This window comes from Sturnus vulgaris, chromosome 1 (assembly GCF_052056855.1).
Source record: "Sturnus vulgaris isolate bStuVul1 chromosome 1, bStuVul1.hap1, whole genome shotgun sequence".
NCBI lineage: Eukaryota > Metazoa > Chordata > Aves > Passeriformes > Sturnidae > Sturnus > Sturnus vulgaris.
Genome location: NC_142243.1, coordinates 139,073,733 through 139,096,107, shown reverse-complemented (window position 1 = coordinate 139,096,107; position 22,375 = coordinate 139,073,733). Strand labels below are relative to the sequence as shown.

General features: G+C 39.6%; 1 long non-coding RNA gene across 1 annotated transcript; it reads left to right on the top strand.

The window, feature by feature from the left end:
• The first annotated feature begins 7,715 nt into the window (after positions 1 to 7,715).
• On the top strand, positions 7,716 to 21,504 carry LOC148225555 (uncharacterized). Its single transcript, XR_015808308.1, has 2 exons — positions 7,716 to 17,326; positions 17,437 to 21,504. It is a non-coding gene; the product is annotated as an uncharacterized LOC148225555 (long non-coding RNA).
• The last annotated feature ends 871 nt before the right edge of the window (positions 21,505 to 22,375 follow it).

Here is a 22,375-nt window from a genome sequence, read left to right as displayed (position 1 = left end):
GCCAAACATATATTTCTCCTTGAAGATTTTTTGAGTATTTTTATTTAACAATGAGGTTTTAGAACTTTACTTGATGTTGTATTTTTCAAAATTGATTAAATCTGCAATTGAGCTTTTGTAAAAATATTCATTAAATTACAAGTAAAAAAAAAAAGGAAAAAAAAGAGGACAACCCCTTATTGTCTATATTCTGTTTGAGTCAATTCTCATTTCTGTTTGAGTCAATCAGTAATCACTTTTCCTTTTACCAGTAAAAAGATGCTAGTGCACATTAAGAAGGAAAAAGATAAAAATGCTTAAATGTTGCACAGAGGGGTGTTACATTAAAGACAAAACCCCAAATAAAACCAGAGACATTAAAGACATGAGAAATCTCTTTCCAGTGCAGAAATCTTATCTGTTCCACAAACATTGCTCCCTCTAATGGAAAATTAATGTTAAAGTTGCAGGTAGAACCTGCCCAATATAATCCATTTGTGGATATGGTTATACCGCTTTCTGGAGAATTTCTGGTCTCATGTGGAAAAGAAGTTACTGGGAGTTATGTGAGAGTGAGAAGATGAATACTATAGCAGGAGAAATGAGCTTAGAGCAGGACTGACTGGGCAATGGTTAAGAGAACAGAAATTATAGAAGTGGCATGAACAAGAGAGAAAACTACAAACAGCACCCACGAGGAATGGCAGCCTAGTGAAGAGGGCAGAGAAGACACGAATGCCCACAGAAGAGGTTGCACAGGGGAAAAGCTAAGTTTCAGAGAGAACCAAAATATTTAGGTGAAAGAGTGAAAGAAGGGCCACATGCTCAGTCCCAGTATTTTGTAGTTTCAGGGTACAGTAGTGTAATGATGCACCTACTTCTCTTTATTTTTTGTCCTGGGCTTTTCTTGGGCTTCAGGAAAAAACATTAATTGAGTAGGTTTGGTTTTGCTTGTTCCTCTGAATCTGTTTTTGCTGGGAAAGTTCTTCATGCATCATTGGATCTCACCTCTGATTCATCCTTTCCAAACTGACCTCAGAGGAGCCAGAGACTGAGACCCAGCTCAGGAGCTGTAACTCTGGCCTGAAACTAACAACAATTATCATTTGCTTCCCACAAAACTGGAAAAACAGAACCTCAACTTTCTTCCACATTGCCTTGGCTGCCTTCCCTTCAATGGGATATGTCTTCTCCAGGTTTTGTTGTGGGAACTGACAAGGCAAAACTTGCAGTTGGGAACATATTGGCTTCTATGCTGATATTCCACCACTTAAGAAAAGGGTTAAGAAATGAAACTAGTATTTTAATTCACAGAGAAAGTGTGTTCCAAAGTCTTCTGAAATCAGTGGACTGAATCCCACCAACGTCACCAAGTACTGGCTTAAGGCCTTAGTAAATATAGTATTTATAAAGGAATCATTGTACACTGATGGTGCAAAAAAAGATGTCTCAATAATTCAGAAACCACAACTGAGGAAAGAGTAGAGGCAAAGATTGAGGCAATGATTGCTAGAGATGAAGGCTGAAAACATATGGATGTTAGACCAAAGTAGATGTGAAAAGGAAGTTGAAAGATATAAAAGTTAGATTGAAGTTGGTCTGGTATCACCTTCTGCTCAGGTATGGTGTTGTACTCTGATGTACTTCTTATTCCTTGAAACACTATTGCCTTTGCAAATTTCTGTATAGTTAGCTGTTATTGACTACTTCTTTTCTTGACTGCAGCTGTACTATACACCCTGCTAAATTAAAACCTTAGTTCACACAATCTGCCCCAGAAGAATTCTTCAGTTTGGATGTATGAACACATCCAAACACACTGGCACCACAGTCCTTGTGCAGAGAAACAACAATGGAGAGGTGAGATGAGAGTACTGTGAGACATGGGATGTAACATCTCCCAGACCTGAGAGTTCTTAGGTTCAGATTAATAAGGATGTCTCTGTATATTGTGAAAGTGTCTTAGTACACTGGACCTTCCCATGAGGAACTAAACACTGCTGCTCCCAGCACCTTATGTAAAGCTTAGTCAAGAGGGTTGGAAGAGATGTTCAGATCTTGGCCTAATCCAATACAACATTTGAATATATTTTCTACTTAAATTAATCTGCATAAAATGGGTTTGCATGACAGCTTGTCTAGCTAGCTCAGCTCCTGCAAATCAGATCTGTTATCTTCCTATGGCCTGGTCTCCTCTCAGTGAGATCTACCATATGGCATCCAGAGACATGGATGGGTGTGCTTTGAATAGTTTAGGGACCAGGATCATAATTGCTGTCAAAGTCCATCAGTCACAGAAGAAACTCTTCCTCTTGGCCTGCTTCTCTGCACTTGTGTGCGTGGTACAAGATAGACAGGGCAGAGTTCCTCCGTTCACCAGCTGAAGAGGCTCCCGATGCACCATCAATAGGAACAGATCTGCCTTTGTAGGTGTGCAGGCGTGCTGGATTTCAGCCGAGGTACAAGAGCAGCTGCCAGGTGGTCTCTGTATGGCTTCTCTCAGTCCTGAATTGTGATGTCAAATCCTTGGTAGACAGGGTGCCCCAGTGCTTGTGGCTCTGACTCCAGCACTGCAGAAGCGCTGCCCAGGAGGGACAGTAAGAGATCCAGCAGCACTAACATTAATCTTGGAGAGTTTGCCCCCTGAAGGACTGGTTTTTAACAGCTATTTGCATTTCCCACCAGCTTCTTTTCATAAGGAAAATGCCAGCAGACTGCAGCGTACTGAGAGTTTCCAGCAGGGAGCAGCATTTATTCATTTGTGAAGGAGAAGCTCCAGCCTCAAAAGGACCAAGCATACGAAGCTGAAATACAGACTCAGAAATCCTTTGCTTGAGAAACAATGTTTGCAGATGGATGGACAGCCAGCAGTGTAAGGGGTGAGGCAGTAAGGGCAGGTTAAACAATTGGCACAAGGCCTCACTCATCCTCTTTATCTGTCTGATGCCTCTGCAAGCATGGCTTGCTATTTAGGACTAGGGAAGTTGGAGGCTCAGAGGCAGTGCCAGCAGATGAGATAGATCAAAACATTCCCATTTAAGGAAAAATTTTCATCAAAAATTTCAGTGTCATCCCTGGCTCAGAATGATTACTTCAGGTACTGGAAACTCAGATTAAGCTCTCACTAATAATGTTGGCATAACATTATAGTGATCCTAGAAATATAGCATATTGTTATATATGGCACCTATGCTACTGTCTGTTTTTAAAGCTTTCGGTTTTAAAATTTCTCTTCTAAGGATGTTTCTTACCATGATATGTTAACAATTTAAATCCACAGTCTCAGAATATCATAGCTTTGAAATCAGGCTTCCACAGAGATAGTCAGGCTGTGAACAATACAAAAGAGAATATTTTAGTACTTGAAAACTAGTAAAAAATCCAGTTCACTACCTAAACGAATTTCTATTAAAAATAATTTTATAAAAACCATATACCTCATTGACAGCACTTATGTTATTGCTGGAATCCTTCCTGCCTATCCTTATGTGCCAGCTGTGCCCAGCAGCCTCCTGCTGCTGTCCCCTGAGACTGGCTGTGTCCCAGTGGTGCAATCTCAGAGTGAGTGACTCAGTCCATGCAGAGTTAGGTAATGGCTGCAGTCTGTAGCCAATACCCAAATTGGCTTTAAACCTCAGGCTAGATTACAAGAGACCTAGAACACCATGTGCTTGTGTGATTCTCTTCAGGATCCTGGGACTCTCAGAGTGTGCCACTGGCACCTCAGGCTTTCAGTCCCTGAGTTAAGATGACAGAAAGTTTCATCCCACCTCTAGCTAAAATGTTATATAACTTTCTAGTACCTTGCAATCAGAATGCACATAATCACAAATTAGATTTAATTAATTTTATTGACACACTCACTTTTCTTTAATCACACTTTTTCTCTTAAAATTTGGGATATAGGTTTGTTTTAGTAAGATTGTTAGGAACATTCAGTAGTTTTAAGTATGTGTTCACTTGTCTTTATTTGACTAGATTAATTTTTTAAGTATGAGATTACTCTGTCTAAATTTGACTTTACATGTCCTAGATTCATAAGGTTTGGTTCTCAGATAAAAGCAACATTTCTGTAACATTTTTTTTACTCCTTGAACTGCTTTATCCTTTTTGCAGTAACTCTAGATTAATGTAGCTTTTTTCACTGGCGTCACTTATGACATTTTAGAATAATTAAACTGCATATATGTTCTCTGCATGAGAAGCCCAATGTCAGTCCAACAGTGTATTTTGACTAGTTTGAAAACTGGTAGACTTAGTATTGAAGTAGATCTGTTGGTACAGAAGATCTCCAAAAAGCATCAGCCAATACTTTAAATGGCAGAAACTCTGCAACACTGGTATTATGAAGTGACCAATGTACCTTGGTAAATCTTTCTCTTAATTTGTAATGTGGAAAACATGTACAAATACCTGAATTAACTGAGAGGGCTGTGAAGAGCAGGCTAGCATATGGCTTGAAAGTGGGTGGGAGCAAGAAGCACATCTGTGACAAGTGAGGGAATAATCATTCTGGGGGGATGCCAAGTCCCAGTGCCTTGTCTCCATCAGTCACAGATGGAGATTTTGCAGATATCTGAGGAAGAGCATAGGAGCAGCACAAGGATCTAGTTTTACATGCTCAAACATTCTCACAGCCTTCACCATCTGATGGCTGGGGACCTTTCTGAGGAAGAGTCACTGTCTCTGTATCTTCAACATTTTTGTCTTCAGGAATAGATCCAGCTTCTCCTGGGAAGAAGAGCTTCTCCTGTAGCTCATGGGAGCTTCATTCTCAATGTCTGGTGGCAAGGACTTCCCCAGCTCCCTTACATTCTGAGCAATGATTTGGTGCCCTTTGTCCTGGACCCATCACATGCTGGCTTCATTTGATAGCTTCTATTATTACACCAGGAGAGGAGTAAAAATGAATGCACCTACTGCTCTTGATAGCTCTCCACCACTCTGTGGTCTCCTTGGTATGCTGAGGACGTTTAGCTGGTCCTTCACAGGAGTCCCTCCTGGCCTGACCAGACACTAAGCAGAGGACAGTCAAGGACTCTGACTTCCCTCAGGGCTACCAAAGCCATCGAGCCTGTGACCCTGACCAGCCCCTATGGACCTGCCTGTCATGCAAGCAGAGCCAAGCCAGCAGCCTTGAGGAGCCCTGGGAGCCCCACTGCCCAAGCTGCACGGAGCTTTTCTTCTCCTGCAGTATACTCTGCCGTGTGGTGTGGTAATGGCTGAACTCGATTTAAATAAACCACAGCCTAGCCACAGCAGCACAGAGCTCAGCAGAGGGTAATTTACTCTGCCTCTTAGCAGGGATCCTTAAAGAGTCATGACAGGTCCAAGTAATCCGTCAAAGAGCAGCCTGAGCAGCCAGCAGTCTCTGGATGCTAATCCCTTATGAACAATAGACTCATTATATGCAAATTAACAGGAGAAGTGGTGATTGGCCACTGTATCTGCCCAGACAACTGCTCCATTTCAAAGGAACTTTAGGTGCCCTGAAATCTATAAGCTGAAAAAATTAAATGACCACATTCTGCATCTTTTTTAAAAAACAACCTGATTTCCTCAGACAGCCTGTGCAGGGATCCAGTGACTGCCGATGACATTGCAAACGGGACATAGTGCTCAGTGACTGAAATCCATGGGGAAAACAATAACAACAAATCAGTGCAGACACTGAATTTCTTGAACAGCTCTGTTTTTGATTAATTTTAATTCCCTATTCCATTACAGATTTACTTGTTTAATATCAGAAAATCCATCTGAATCCAGAGAGTGAGTTGAGTATTTGTGGAAAAGATACATGGGTGGTTTTCGGCATTACTGTTTTCTTACTGAGGAGTCAAAGCTGAACCTGAGGAGCAGGACAGCAGCTAGACACTGTCTGACAAACCAGAGCAGTTTCCCACCTTGGTTTGAAGTTAAACAGCTCTGTGGTCTACTGCTTACTGCTTTCTCCAGCTGATATTTGATTGTGGGAAGGTTATGAGTTTTCTGATGCCAGTAAAGCTGATCTTAATTAAAATATTCCATTGGAAATGTTTCATAAGATAGGAATATAAGACTGACGCCAGTCTGTCACAATTCACTAGACTGCTTGAAATCTGGAATCAGCCTGACAGGTAGCCTCACTGAAGCCAGACAGAGTCCTGCACAGAAAGCTTGGTTTCTAGATGGGTGGTTTCTCTATTTTTTTTATTTTTTTAAAGTATACCATGTCAAATGTGTTTATGGTGCTTTAATGTAGATAAGGAACGAGTTAAATTTTTATGTCCCTGTTTAGCACATGATAAACAACATTTAGGCTAAGTAAATCAAACCTCCATAGATGTAGAAATTGATACAGCGTTTTTTAAAATCAGGCTTATAAGGATCATAGAATCATAGAGCTGTTAATGTTGGAAAAGACCCATAAGATCATTGAGTCCAACTGCTAACCCCTGATGTTCAGTTCTAAAGTGTGTCCTCAAGTGCCACATCCACATCTTTTTAACACTTCTAGGAGTGGTGATTCCACCACTTCTCTGGGCAACCTGTTTAAATGCCTGCCATTCCTTTCAGTGAAGATTTTTTTTCTGCTATCCAGTCCAAATCTCCCTTGGCACAGTTTGAGGCCATTTCCTCCGAATCTTGTTGCCTGTTACTTGGGAGAAGAGACCAATTCCCACCTTGCTAAAACCTCCTTTCAAGTAGCTGTGGAGAGTGAGAAGCTCTACCCTGAGCCTTCTCCCGGGTGAACACCCCAGCTCCCTGAGCTGCTTGTGCCCCAGACCTTCTCAAGCTTTGCTGTCCTCCTCTGGATATGTGCCCACACCCCCATATCTTTCTTGGACTGAGGTGCCCAGAACTGAGCACATGATTCAATGTGCAGCCAAGATACCAGGGATGGATTTAGTTACCCAAATATATACATCTATCGATGAAATTTTCAGCAAGAGTTAGACAGAAATTGATCTCCCAGCTCACCTCTCCCCTTAACAGCTCAAAATCCCATTCCCGTTTTCAGCTTTACTTTGAGGAGACAATCACTCTGACAAGCTGGAGCCCACTAGAGCACAGCTCATTTCCTATGCCTATCCATGGATAATGCCCAAAGAGATGAAGCTCAAGTGATGTTGTGGCTGTTGCAATTACAGTATGCTTCAAGAGTTACAGGGAGAAGTTATCTGGCTGCTCCATTAGGACCTCTGACCTACATCAGATGCTTTCCTAATTGGCACCTTTTGATAATATAAATCATTGATTTAAAGAAACAAATGAACAAACAAACATTTTTCACATCTCTCTTCCTTGTGAAAAAAATCTACATAATTGCAAGGTTCAAGGCACCTGTAGAAGATGAACACATTGATAAATAAGGTTGTTACGTGTATTCCAGTTCTGTTCCCATTTTTGAGGATTTTTTTTTCCTATAAAAGCACTCAGCACATGGGACTTCAAGCACCAGTGCTGTTACATCAGTGATGATCATATCATACAGCACATAGAACATTTTGCAGGCTTTTCCTAATTAAGACTGATATTAAACAAGTATTTCAGCTGTACACATAAGATAGAGGAATGTGACTCAGCACATAATAAAAAGTACTTTGTGCTTAAGTTATGCTCTCCTTCCAAGGATTTTAGTGTGCTTTCCAAAAAAATTCATTTAGCTTTACAATATCACTGGGTGTTTACTGAAGGAACAATTTCACCACATTCCCAATAGAAATATTGGCAAAGAGGTCACAGGCCAAATTTTCAGATGTTTTCAGTGCAGAAATGTGCATGCACAATGCAGGCATATTGCTAAAAACAATTCTTAATTTCACTAACTACATGTGGAGATGACCAAACACATGAATAGTCACTTTAATCCACATCCAGCTGTTATTTTGGCCAAAATATGCATTAAAAAAGTATGTATGTTTGTAACCCCTAAACTCATGAACTTCTGGCTTTAAGGTCATGAAGGAAATATTTAGGTTCATTTGATGCAACCTTGCAGAGATCTTCAGTGAGTCTGCCTGTTTTACCACCAAAATATGCTTATTTTCACCAAATCTGTATGTGTTTGGTGAACTACTGAAGCAAGCCTTTAACACAGATCTTTGGTGACACTGCTACTGTCAAGTGCAGCAAGGATCTTTGTGACAAGCAGGAAGCACATGCATTTACATCTGCCACACTCTGGCAGACACCCCTGAAATTCAGGAAAGAATGAGCTAAAAAGACAGATACATTTTCATTTTGCAGAGTCTCACAGCGAAAAATATTTTTCCATAATGCAAAAGGTTTTTGTTTTTGTTTTTCTTTTTGCTTTGCTCATTTTTATGCTCTTCTGAGTAATTTCTCATTTAAAATTCTTTTTCTTCCCTCCACAGGCCACCATCCCCCAAAGTATCATATTCATCCTTCTTCTGACAGGATTTTTGAATGATTGTTTTGGAGTCTAGCTTTATCTCCCTCGAGTCTCATATCTAGGGATCAGAAAACTGGCTCATATAACTTACAAACTGGTCTGAACCATAATTCAGCACTATGGAAATGTTTTGAGGATAAAAAAAATCAGTGTGCTTTTCACATTCATACACCTCTCTACTTCCACCTCCTAGAATCAGCTGGAATGCCAAATGATGCCAGGTTACTTTCTGCCTCAGGAGTTTGGATACAGTTTTGAAAGCCCCATGGGTTAAAAAAAAATCTGTTTTCTTGAGTCCTTGTTTCTTCAGCAAATTGACAATTGTTAGTGACTGCCATTCATGGGTTTTTCTCCTTTTTTTTCCTTTCATTCAGTTGTGCAATAATGCCCGTGTTTGAAATCATATGGGGAGGACAATTGGAAGAGGACATCCATAAAGGAGTAGGAAACCCAAAGAAATTATTTTAAAAGGAACTCTGCCTTTTGTTATGACTCCCAAGCCCATTGCTCCTTCCCCCCAAAAAACAACAAAACAAATTCCCCTGTATTCTTGAAGTGTTCACTCTGTCTTTTATCTCTCATCTTTATTCAATGAGAAGTTTTGTGGTTTTTTCTGCTGTCCCCCTGTTGCAAACATGTAAAAATATGCAGTCCACTACATTTTTATTGAGAGAGTGCCTACAAGTAAATCTCGTCCACAGACTTTCTATGTATGCCCTGTATTTTCACCTTCACATAGGTGAATCTAAGCTGATGCAGCTCCACACCTCTGGGAAGACAAGGATGCCTCACAGAATAAATGTCTGGGGTTTTCCATTTCCTTAGTTTGATTTAACATGTATCTAACCTACTCTGCTCAATCCTTTAGAGGAAGCCTGTGTAAACACACAGACTCCTTCTCTGAAGCTGAATAGAAAATAGTGGAGAATCAGCAAAGTAGTTTTGTGGGGCATATGGGTTCAGAAAACATGAGGTGGCCTTTCTATTGTATTAGTTATATTCCAGTTAGCAATGACACTATTACAATTTTCTCATTATTCTGTGTATATGTCCTTTTCATGATCCAGTGCTGTTTCATTAACAAAGAACATTTGTAGACACAATTTCATCAAAACAAAAAGAAATGAATGTAAGTTATTAGCTTTCACTTAAAGGGACAAGAGTTTTGCCTTTGATTTTAAGAGTCATAGTTCCTCAGCTAACAGAACATTTTTAATGTCTGCTAGCACAACGTTTTTTCCCTTTTAACAGAAGTGTGTCTGTTTTCTTCTCAGATTGTGTACACCAAATTGACAAGGCTTATTTAGAATGCATAGCTGGGTGGATGTGGTGTTGAAATAACAGATGTTCCAGTAGTTGAACTAGGCATCCAAAGGGATAAAATCAAAATCCATTTGTCAACTGGAACTCATTTCAAACATGGTAGCTGGATAAAATGTAACCCTGCTGCCTGTCTTTCTCTGGCCCTGGCTTTACAATCTTATTAAAGCCTGAGAAAAAAAATCAATTTATGTCCATTGTCTACAAATGATTAAGACATCCCTCCTGCTGCAGCTGTTCATGTACCTTAACACTTCTGCTGTCATGCTCATCAGCTCTGTGCCAGTGCTTTCCTTTCTGTCCCACCTGCCCCTAGAGCACCTGCCCAGAGGAGGCACTTGGCAACACTTTGACATTTATAGAAAATGGTCAAAACTATTGGGGATGACCTTGCCAGCAGATACAAGGCTAATAACAACGAGACTGTGCACCTAAATGGCTGCACTAGTATTGGCAACCTTTTTCCAAGGGTGCAGGTCCAGGATTGGGACCATTTGATGGATTTGATGAATATCCATTTGATGTGACAATTTTAGAATTATAGCTTCACTGTTTGTAAGTGAAGCATCTTTTTCATATAATAAAATTTGGTTTTGGCTTTGACACTTGAGGAAAAATAGAGAAATACATATCTAATATAACAACAATAATCACATATCTAATATAACAACTTAAGAGTTTTTCAGGGGAGCTCAGATATTTCTACATTTCAGCATTGCTAATTCAATTAGCCTGAAACTAACTCAAATAAAGCATTGTTGTCCACAATGGTGGAAATTCTAGGATCTTCCTTTTAAAGCATTTTTATCCCCATGAAGACTTGATGTGAAAAGCTAACAAATATTCCTCCAGCAGTTTACTGAACCTAATCCAATTCCCACTGAAGTTAACAGAGCCATTTCAATTACTCCCCCAGTAGGAACAATTTATTATGACAGTGTCTCAGTCTTCATTGACCCCTGTTTAATTTATCTTCAGCAACTACCCCCCTACTCCCAATCTGTGAAACTACTACTGAACCAATTTCCCTCTCTTCACCTATTTTTACCTACTTCATGATTTCTTCTCCTTAAAACTGCTTCATATTAGCCTTTTCTGCATCCCAACAGTTGATTCCAGCTCAGTTTGCCAAGACATAATCCTAAAATTGATTGAATTTTCATTCCTCCCAGATCTTCTTCACCCACAATTTGAAGTCTGCTATAGTCTGCAAGGCAAATATTAGGATTTTAAGTTGCTGGGAAATGAGTAGAAAAATCCATGCAGTCTGGGATTGCTGGAAGAACACTGGGAGCTTTTTTCTCTTGCATCTTTTCTTTATGGATGGCAGAAATAATGCAAAATCCAAAGATGTAATTCATACCTTGAAAAGCAGCTGCCTCTGCCAAATATTTTTATTGACAGTATCACTAGGAGAATTACTGGAGGTGCAGGATGTGAGTAAAGAAGAGGTACTGCATTTCCTGACTGACAAACGGTATTGTTCAATTTGAAATGAACTAAGGACAGCCAAAGAAAATGCTCTGGCATTATGACTTTGTAATCTCCTGAACACCCTGGTGAATTAGGTGTAACAAATGACATTCAGCTCTAACTCAGCTACAAACTGGAGGGAGTGATAGTGGCTAGAAGCCTATTATGACCAATATTAACTAAGAATTTTTGATATTCAAAGTTCTCAGTAAACAAATGATAGTCTTGGAGTTACCCATAAATCTGTTTCAATAATTTCATGGATATCACTCTTAGTGTAATGATCTGCTGTGCACAAGTACACTTTGAGAACACTGCAGGTTCATAATTAAAGTGTTCCTGATGAAGACTTTTAGAGAGGCCACAGTGACAGGTATAAAAGCACTGCCAGTCTCTGTGTGGTGGTTTAAGAACAGCTGTCAGGAGTCAAACAAAAGATCTGGTGGCCAAACTCTGTCAACAGCCAGTAACAGAGGCCAAGAGAAGAGTCCAAGGGCAGGTCAAGCATATAGTGATGATTCCCCAGCCTCCCCTTCCAGCCTACAGCAGTCTGCAGCTCAGCAACCTCCTTTCCAGAAGAGGGATCTATGTGTTAAATAGTCCTTGTGGGACATCTTTCATTTCCCCACAAGTTTGGCTACTCAAATTAGAAGCTACGTAAACCTTTTGGCATCCACCACTGACACAGAACTGTGTGTTCCACAGCTTCCCTTGCAAGGGATAAAACAATCTCATCTTCACCTTAATTGAAACTATCACTCAGTCATTTAACTGGATGTTTTCTACTTGTAATGTGGAGAGGCAGTGAGCAGCCATTTCCTGCTTACTTTAGTAATTTCTTTGCAGACATACATCCTATCTACGCTCATCGATCTCTTTTCCAAGCTGATGAGTCCAAGACCATTTGTTCCTGATGTTAAAGCTTTTCCACATATTTGATCAGGATTGCTGCCCTCCTGTGATTCTTTATTTTTAATATCACATCCTCTTGAGATGGAACATCTGAACTACATGAACTCTTCTGTAGATATGCATTTAAACTACAGAAATTTTTTTTATTTTCCTTGTTCTTAATTTCCTTAAATTTCATTTGGTTTTTACAGCATTTGGGCTGTCAAACTCTTTTGTTTAGTTGGAGCCTTGCGATTTTACAGTGACAGTAAATGATGATGCATTATTAATTATTTTATTTATTTTTACTAACTGGCATTAAAATAACAGTAATAAAATAGTTTCATTTCCTATTGAATGCTTGAGTTTGCCCTCTGACCTCCTTGTTGTCCCCAAGTCTGTGACCTAAATTGCCCTGTATTTATTCTCATTTTAACCCCAAGTATCCAGGAGATTGTCACTCCAAATAAAGAATGTGTGCTTTTCACTGAGTGTCTTCCACTGGGCTCAAACTTTTTTGTTTACTCATTTCAAAAGTTCACAGTAGCAATGACTGGTCATGGATCTTTTCAAAATGCAACATTTGAAATCAACATTTGAAATAATACATTGAAGACATAAAGATGTGAAAATAATAAGCGGTTGACATACCTAATTAGTCCCATTATTTTGTGCTTCACAAGCTAAATTGTGTTATACATCCCCAAGATTTTAGCTAGGAGGAACTTTTTTGTTCAGCATGGTTTGGCTGATAGACACTCTGCCCATAGACCATGTGAATCAATTCAGTCTTTGAATAAATTATTCAAACTATTTCAAGGCAGGACTAAATTATAGCAAAGTAAGCATTTCCATGTATTCTTGTACATTTACACTCTGAAGGGCCTTTTGCTTCAAAACCATACTTATCTCTCAGATCAACAACAAATTCTAAGGAACAAAGAGGATCAGTACAATGCCCTCTGACGTGGCACTAACCAAATGAAAACACCTGACAACAGCTGTGGATTTTGAATGATGCTTAGGTGAGCTCCACTAGAGTTCAACCCAGGATATCATCTGTAGGTCAAAGACAGCACAGCCGAATTGCCTCACTGTGTTTCTCACCACGGAGCATGAGAAGGGACTGAGGGAACAAAGTGCTGATGCACAGCAGTGAACCTTTGAAGCTGGTGATGAATTTTACAGTAGTACCATCTGGTCCTCTGGTGAGAAAAGTTCTGTCCCACTCACAGAGAAATGCAAGCTTTGGTTTAAAAGTGACTGATGACAGGTGAGGAGATGCTTAACCATCTGCTTTTCCTGGTTCCCTCTGAAAGGGGAATTTGAGTATTCAGACTACAACTATTTCTAAGTTCAGTTTCATTAGTGAAATGATATATTTCCATTTTCAACAACTTCAAAGTGGTATGAAGATTCTGAAGGATGCAGGACAGCACTGGCCCATCTTATGTGGAACATCTCACCTTCTTCATCCACAAAGGACTTAGCTGGTGCTCTGAATTTGAAAGATGCTCATATAAATTGAAAATTTATACTTGCTTCTGCCAACAAATATTCAACACTTTTTTCAAGTATTGAAGCATTATAAATACCTTTGGTAAAGACAAATAAAAGTAGAAAAATCCTTTAGAATAGATGATTAAATTTAAATATTTGAATGTAAAACCAGACTCACAGTAACTAGAACTTCCATTTCCTTCTGATATCAGGCACCTCTGAGCAGTCTGGTATTGATGCAGCTATCTTCAGTGGTCAACCAAATGGCCACTGTTTTTTCAAGGAGCAGGAAAAATAAGTCAGTATCTTTCCAGAGCGGGAAAAGAGCTTTCCTTCTGGGAAAGTTCCATCTTTCCCAGAAGTGGATCTTTTCTTGCACAGACTTGGCATTGGTTTTCCATTCCTCTACAAGAATTACAAGAGTGAAATAGAGTGGAAAACATCAGATCACCAAGGTCATGTGATGAATGAGGCTATTAGAGCAATTAGATGAGTTTTATCTGTTTTGCTTGGTAAAATAAAATTTTAAGTAGGCTCATCTATCTCACCACACCTGATTACTCTGGAGGTCAAACTTGCAGAAAACATTTAGAATGGTAACAGCAGAAAAATTGCACATATGGGCATCAGATTACTTATAAACACATTTAGCCTAGCCTGTGCAAGGGAAGACTGCAAAACCCTGCAGTAAGGGTAAGATTTGCTTGACCTAGGAAAATCTATCAAATGTTTAGGAGTTTAGTTTAAGCCAAATCTCTAGGCGTATTCTGTAACCAAGGAAAAGAGCCATAAACTTCCAATAAGAATAATTTCCTCATAAAACAAGGGTCTAAAATAGGTGAGAAGAATCAGTCTCTGCAGATTTTTCTCTCTCCTTGCCCATAGAGCAAGTGCAGATGTTGAGCTCAGACAAACACCTGAAATTTGTTGGATGCAATTATCCCACTCCTGGTGACTGAGCAATGGCACTTAGCATTTCATGCTGATGGTGTCAAGTGATTTACACTGGAGGACACAACTGGAATTACATCAAATGAGTTCTGCAGTAACTGCACCCACCCTGAAAGGGACCCGGGCTTCACATCGCTCAGCTCTAGGAATGCACAGCAAACCTCTTGCACTCTGGAAAGCCAAGCTCATATGCGGCTGCATTAGCAAAAGCACAGCCAGCAGGTTGAGGGAAGCGTTTATTCCCTTTGGTTTAAGAGGGAAAGCTCATCTCAAGTGCCGTGTCCTGCTCTGGACTCCCCTGTGCAAGCAACACCAGCAAACTGGAGGAAGTCCAGCAGAGGGCTATGCAGGCAATTAAGGAGCGAGAGCAAGGAGGGACGTTCAAGAAGAGGCTGAGGGAAGCAGGATTTTCCAGTCTTAGGAAGGCTAAGAGAAAATATTATTGCTGTTTACAACTACTCAGTGAAAGGATATAGAGAAATTGAGCCAGACTCTTCTCAGTGGTGCACAGTGGATGAATGAGACACAAGAGACACAAATAACAGCAAGGGAAATATAAAATAGTTATAAGGAAAAAATCTTCATAATGACACTGGAAAGGGCTGTCTAGAGGGGCTGAAGATTATCCATCCTTGGAGATACTCAACATTCAACTGACACAGGCTCTGAGAAATCTAACCTAAGTTGGGTCTGCTTTGAGTAGAAGGTTGTGCTAGATGATCTCCAGACATCTCATCTGATCTAAATCATTCTATGAGTCTATGCGATGGGAGGGGAAAAAAAGAAAAAAAAAGAAAGTGAATTGTATGGGTTTTTAAAAAAATGGTATGGTGTATATGATATTGAAAATATTGGGTGATAGACAATTCCATAATAGTGATTCAGGTATGATTATGTGTGCAGGATTGATCTCACCTAACTTTAGCTGTCCAAAATGTCAGTGTGCCATCTCATAATGGAGGCTACACTTTACTCTGTAATTAAAAGACCAGTCTTAAGGATGGGAATTGTCTGAGTTATTTCAAACACTCATCTTAGAATACAGTGAGATTCTCCCTGGGTTTCAGTCTTCCTTTTGAAAGATCCTGAATAAATATCTCAGACGAGGCATAACCTTTTAGGTAGCTACAGGGGAGGATAAAACCCATTCTTGTGTTGAACAACAGATATACAGATATATTCAAAGAAATATGAAAATTAGTAACAAGTGTTATTAAAAGGAAAAGTCATTTTAGGAGAGAGGAGAGTCAAAGTAATAAACATAAATTTGCAAGAATATTCCATGTCCTTTAGCAACTTATGTTGGACTTTCAGCAAAACCAAAGAGCAAGAGTGAAGATATTAAGAGATGTTTTCTTCCCACAGAATGGAGTTCATTGCCAACAGGTATCATCAAGAGAAAATAGAAATTAAATTTTAACAACACATTATGATGAGATTTTAGGTTCTTAAATAATCCCAGAAAAATTTACTTTGTCAATGCTGAAATTAAGACAAAACCAGCAATCAAATGCATATTAATATGATAAACTGTACCAAGTTACTTTACCAGACAGTAGCACCAAATAATCAGTTTAAGATCATGTGCTTTGGTTAATGCATCAAACTAGAAAAGGTCCCAGACTAGGTGCAGGAACATAACTCAGCCTCTTCCCAAAAGCCATATCAAAGAGACGGCAGACTAGTAGATACATTAAATTACAAACAAAAAACAACTGCACAGTACAAGCTACTTATTCATATGAGCTAGGAAATTCCTTGCATATTATCTCATAGATGGTCTGCTTTCCAGCATATCTGCTACTATCACTCTGTTATTAGAGCTAAATACTAAATTAAATAGGTTAAAATTTAAAGACATGATCTACTATAGAAATTGTTATGTTTCTGTGTTTAAATCCTGACCTTGACTGGATTCCAAGTGTCCACCAAAGCTGCTTTATCACTCCCCTCTTCAACTGGACAAGGGAGAGAAAATATAAACTCATGAGTCAAGGTGAAGACAGAGAGAAATCACTCACGAGTTACCATCATGGGCAAAACTGTCAGAACTTGGGGAAATTAATAAAATTTATTGCCAGTATAAAACTGACTTTCATAATGAGTAGAGGAATGCACTCAAAGGAGGCTGTGACCCCATGGGAAGCCTGTGCTGGAGGCTCAGAGGGTTCTGCCAGGACTTATGGCCCCACAGAAAGAGAAGCCCACACTGGAGCAGGTTTCCTGACAGGACTTGTGACTTCTTGGAGGACCCACACTGGAGAAGCCTGTTCCTGAAGGACTGCACCCCACGGAAAGGGACCCATGCTGGAGCAGCTCGTGATGCACTGCAGCCTGTGGGAAGGACTCATGTTGGAGTAGTACACCGAGGACTGGAAACTGCTGGAACATGGAAATAGTGTGAGGAGTCCTCTCCCTGAGGAATAAGCAACAGCAGAGACAATGTGTGACTGGGAGGAGGCAGAGAATTCAGGAATGAAGTTAAGCCCAGGAAGAAGGAAGGGGAGGGGAGAAGGTGTTATCAGATTTATTTTTTATTTCTCATTGCTTTACTCTGATTTGATTGGTAATAAAATAATTTCTCCAAGTCAGGTGTGTTTTGCCTGTGTCAGTAATGGCAGAGTGATCCCTTGCTGCCCTTTTCTCCACCCACGAGGCTTACCTTATATTCTCTCTCCCCTGTGCAGCTGCAAAGGAGGGGTGACACTGTGGCTCTAGTGGCCCCCTGGCATCCAGCCATGGCCAGCCCCTCCCTGTGTGTAAGGAGCCTCCTGCATGTCCTACACAGCCCCTAGAGAAAGCTGAGCAACTCTACGGGTAAGCAGGATGGTGGTGGTGTGAGGACCCCTCAAAAGTGAACAAAAGAAGATGCAAAAGAGGCTTCTGCCTCACTGACTTCTGCTTGATTTCTGTCTCTCTTCTCCCAGGGACTCCTAGGCACTTGGTATGAAGTTCAGTGCTGCTCAACAATATTGTGCATTTGAACATTTTCACTATAAGAAATTATTTCAAAGTCCAAAAAACACCATAAAGTCTCAATAGTAACAATCTGTTAGACAAATCAAGTTTAAGAGAGTGTAAGAAACATTTACTCATAAACTTTTACCATAAATGCTGTGACAAACCTTTCCTGGATATGAGATTATTCCTATCAATTATTGCATGTCTAGGTAGCACTAATAACTGAGGCAGCCTTTTCACTCATCACAAACTTGAAGACCCTCTGTAACTTTTGCTTTATAGTCTGTTTTATCCTCCTGTTTTATGCCAAAATTTGAAGAGGCAGCAAAGACGAAGAAATAAAATATGTCTGGGATAATACCTAGTCTGATATGATATTTATTGAAGTGTGCTTTTTATTTTAATAAAAATGGTAGTAAATCATATGTGGTGTCTGCTAAGCATCAGAGACAGGAGCTGCCTATATAGAATCCAAATGTTCCCTTGCTGCAATTCACACTATAGGTTGACGTCTCTGTGATCTCTGGATACTTTAAAAATATGTTTGTACGGTTTTTTAAGTCTGACATGCATGTCACAGGAATTTTGCAAAGTCAAATTAACAGGCTGGAATACTTCTGAATATATTTTATCTGACATATAATTTACAAGTCCATGCAATATTTTTTCTCTTCCTTAGTGAACAAGTATGTAAAAAAATTGTATTTTACACCTTATTTTGACTAATAAGCATCCATATTCTGTGTAATCTTAGAGATTAAATGCAGACAAGCGTTTCTTTGGTGCAGTTTTTAAAATGTACCGCACCAATTGAAGCATTCAGATATTGCTGATGTCCATTACAGAAAATGCTGTAGAAAAATATTATCCACACTTCTCATATTTGTCAACATTTAACCATTTCAAGTAGTGCTGTTTGTCTGAGGTTATCAAAAAGTGAAAATTTGTAAAGCAAACTGGAAAAAAAAGGATTGAAAAATCCTTAAAACTTCTTGTATTTGATTCTCTATCCAATTTATTGAATGGTTTCCAGTAACAAAATGTGGTATTTTAAATTTTGAACATTTGAGTAGATTTTAAAAATACTGGGGAAAAAATCCAAACCCAGTAATGAAAATAGAACTTTGTGTAGTGATAATTCACAATGGATCCCTAAGACCATTAACAATTTGCATCCCAGAAAAGAACAGGGGTGTCTGCAGGGTGTATATATCATGCAAGATCAATCCAACCTATAGCAGACAATAAGTCTATCTATATAAGTCTTATAACCTATATAAGTCTATATAGGTTAATCAGGAAAATGGTGTGTCAACTTTCCAAGAAAACAATACAAATCTGCTGTAGCCGAAAAGATAAAAAAAATAATGTGTCATATTTCTGAAGATATGGTTGTCGTTGAGAAGTTATTTGAAATGAAAGGACAGGCAGGGAAAAGTATTTAGATACCAGACAACACTCACATTAAAGCTCAAAAAACTAGACATGAATGTACTCTGAACAAAAATTAAAAGAAGGGTTTTGATGATTAGAGGAAAAAATTGTGCCTGAATTCCTAGTAGGAAGTCTGGAAGAAAACCTACCTCCTTTTAAGCTGCAGATTCAGCAGTTCAGAATACATGCTGTCTTTGACATTAAAGAATTGTGCAAAATGTTCTGAGGATTTACAATCTTCTGTAGTTTTATGAAATTGTACTCAGAAAACCGCATAGCTTAACTGCAGTAAATTGGAAATGAAAACTTTCAACCATTTCTTAGTGCAGAAGGAGTCATTTAATGGGAAAAATATGGTACCTAAATGGACTACCATGATAGTAGAGTCAGTCTTGAACAAAATAGGATTACTGAGGTAATTTGCATTGCCACTATTCACCTGGTGTTACTCAGAAAACTCACACATCTCTGAGACATTTGCTTGGGATTCTTCACATATGTAAGTTTATTTGCTTGTCGGGGAACATGCTCATGGACTTTGCATCACTACAGCAGAGATTATAGTTAGGTATAATTGTAACTTCAGAGAAAAATCAGTAAGATACTGATGCTGTTATTAATAGTTTTTGTACATGCATGTATTGGATCTATTTCTCTGCAATTCCATGTTAGTGCAACGTGAGCATAATTTTTCCTGGAACCAGCATTATAAAATTCCTTACGAGAGGTACATTCTAAACACATAAAAGAAATTCTCACTAGGGAATCAATAAAGTTATTCTGGAAAAGGCCAGTATTTCAAATTATATATGCGGGTACATCCATTAGGAGCAATTAAAAGGTCCAGCCACTTTGCCTAGGATCTCTGGGCACCAGGAAAAACACATTCAACTCAAGTTATCTGTGAAAACTTTGTGGGCAGCGTCATATGCAACTGTTGTATCTGCAAACACCAGTGTCATGCTGCAGATGTCATAGCATCCCCCCCTGGGATGAGGGTGCACTTTGAGAAGACAGCTCTAGACACTTGAGGCAAAAAGGTCAAAGAAGAGATCCTAAAGACAATATTATGATTACAGCAAGCAAAGAAAAAAAACACAGGAATTTCCTCCCATGATTGTTTGAGAAATTATAAAAACCTTTTGATAGAGCTGGGGGAAGATAATGTCTGTGGGCAGAGAAAATACTCTTTCTCAGCCACAAGATACATCTGGACAAAATGGAGAGGCTTCACCAGATCTGAAACAGAAGAACTAAGTTCAAGTTCATATTGGCTGAGGACCTGACAGGACAAGCAGACTCATGTCCACTAATAGAAAGACTTCAAAAACAAAGCACATGCATACAGTCATATTTCTGGCAAACAAACAAAGGGACCAGCCTTTCAACAGCAGTATCTACTGAAGGCTGGGCCGTTGGGGAATATGGTTTCAAATAATTTATTTAAACAAGACAAGATTCTGATCTTGTTAGACTGGTGAAAATCCAAAGTAATTCTGAAACCATCTAGCCTGGGGTTCAAAACCTTAATATGGGGGGGTGGGGGGAGAAGGGAGATCTCCTTTTTCAATAATATTGACATAAGAATTCTGTTTGATCTTTGTGGGATATGCTTCAAATATTGTTTCATTTTATTAAATAGGAAGGGTTTCATTTTTTTCTACTTTTTAAAGGACCATCTTTATTACTTCTTCACTTTTGCTGTCTCACTAGTCCAAATAACTTGGAGTTTTCTATTCTCTGGTTACACCCTTCTCAATGGATTTATAACAAACTTTATTGAATATAAAGATCAAAGCACTCATCATTAATCTAGCACAATTATCAGATGTGAAAAACAATGTAGAAAAACAAATACAAAGGTTTCTTAAAAAGCAGGGTGTGTGGGAAAGATGGAGACCAATTTGGCAGCTTGCAGTGATACAGACTGGCAGCTGCCATTGCACTAGGGAATACGAGTTACATAAGCACATATTCTTCCAGAAACTCTGAAGTGTCAAGAGCGGTTCCTGGACCCTCTCTAGCACCCCTTATCCACAGCAGCCATCCCTTTGTGCCTGGAAGCCATCGCCCTGACCTCACTGACATTCTCCATGTGCGTGTCCCTGGGGGCTCTCAAAGTGTACCTGCTTGGCTGGACCCAAATCTCTGCTTGCTGGAAGCTCTTGGGCTGCCTGAGATGTATGGAAATGTCACTTCAGACATTGGACTTGGGAAAAACACTCTCTGCAGCCAAGCCACGTGCCCCAGGCAAGCCAGGGGCTCCCCCCAGCACTGACCTGGTAGCACTGACCAGCAAAGTGTGCTGCTCCAGCCCATGGCTCTCCCTCCCCACTGTGCCTGTGCCCAGCCCAGCGCTGGAGCCCAGCCTGGCGGCTCTGCAGGCAGGAATCCCACTGGTATCTCTGACCAGCTACTTGAAAACGAGACAGCCGCCTCTACAAACTCGTCCTCAATTTCGATTGAATGATTGATTGTTTTTAAACTAGTGCATTGTATATTTTGGGAAAGAATTTATGATTTACCAAAAAAATTCCTGCTGAAATAAAGCCAAATGGAGACTGGTCTGGGCCAAGTTGCTCAATGTCCATGAACAAGAACATGTTTTTCTTTTTCTTCCTTTCTTGTTTTATGTATGCTTCTGGACTCATTTCATCAGCTGTCAGTAGTCAAATACCATTTCAGAAAAGGGTTTATTATTGTAATTTCCTCAATTATTCTGTTTTTTTCTGCTATGGTCTCATGAAATAAAACCAGTCATCTAAAGTACTAATAAAATATCTTCCCCTGCTGCTCCCTGAAAAGGGTCTAAGCCTTCTGTACCTCTCCAGCCAGTTTGTACCTTGACTACCATGACCTTAACTGAGGGCTTTTTCCTGCATGCTCCACTTCTGCTTTGCAAGGAGTATCACTGACTTCTCCTCACAGCCACCTCATGTCCCCAGATCATACAAAATGGCACAGCAGTGCATGACCACCAGAAAAGGAAACCAATGAGAAATAAAATTGAAAGAAAGAGCCCTTTTTCACCACATTAAAAAAAACAAAAAAAACAAAAAAAACCCAGACAGATATAGTAAGAGGTGAAAACAATCCAGCTTAAATACATAATAGGCAATGGATTAGCTTAAGCAAATGTAGGCATTCCTCTAGGAGCATGTGTCTTTTGAAATATTAAGTTAAATATACATTAAAATATTTGGAAAATTGTGGTTTTGAAGTTATATTCCTTAGAGGAAAGGAAAGCAATTATTTTTCATGAAAGGCTAAGCAGAGCAGAACCTACCCTCTGGCAGAAGGGACACACTGGGCAAGCAGGGGCTGCTCTGACACCATGGAGAGCAGGGGAGGGCTCTTGCTGGACCTCATAGGGCTTTGGATGAGGATCCTGACCATAAATGATGGTGGAACATGACAATACACAACGACATCAGACAGCCCTGGTGCTCCCTCGCTGCTCCCCTCAAAGCA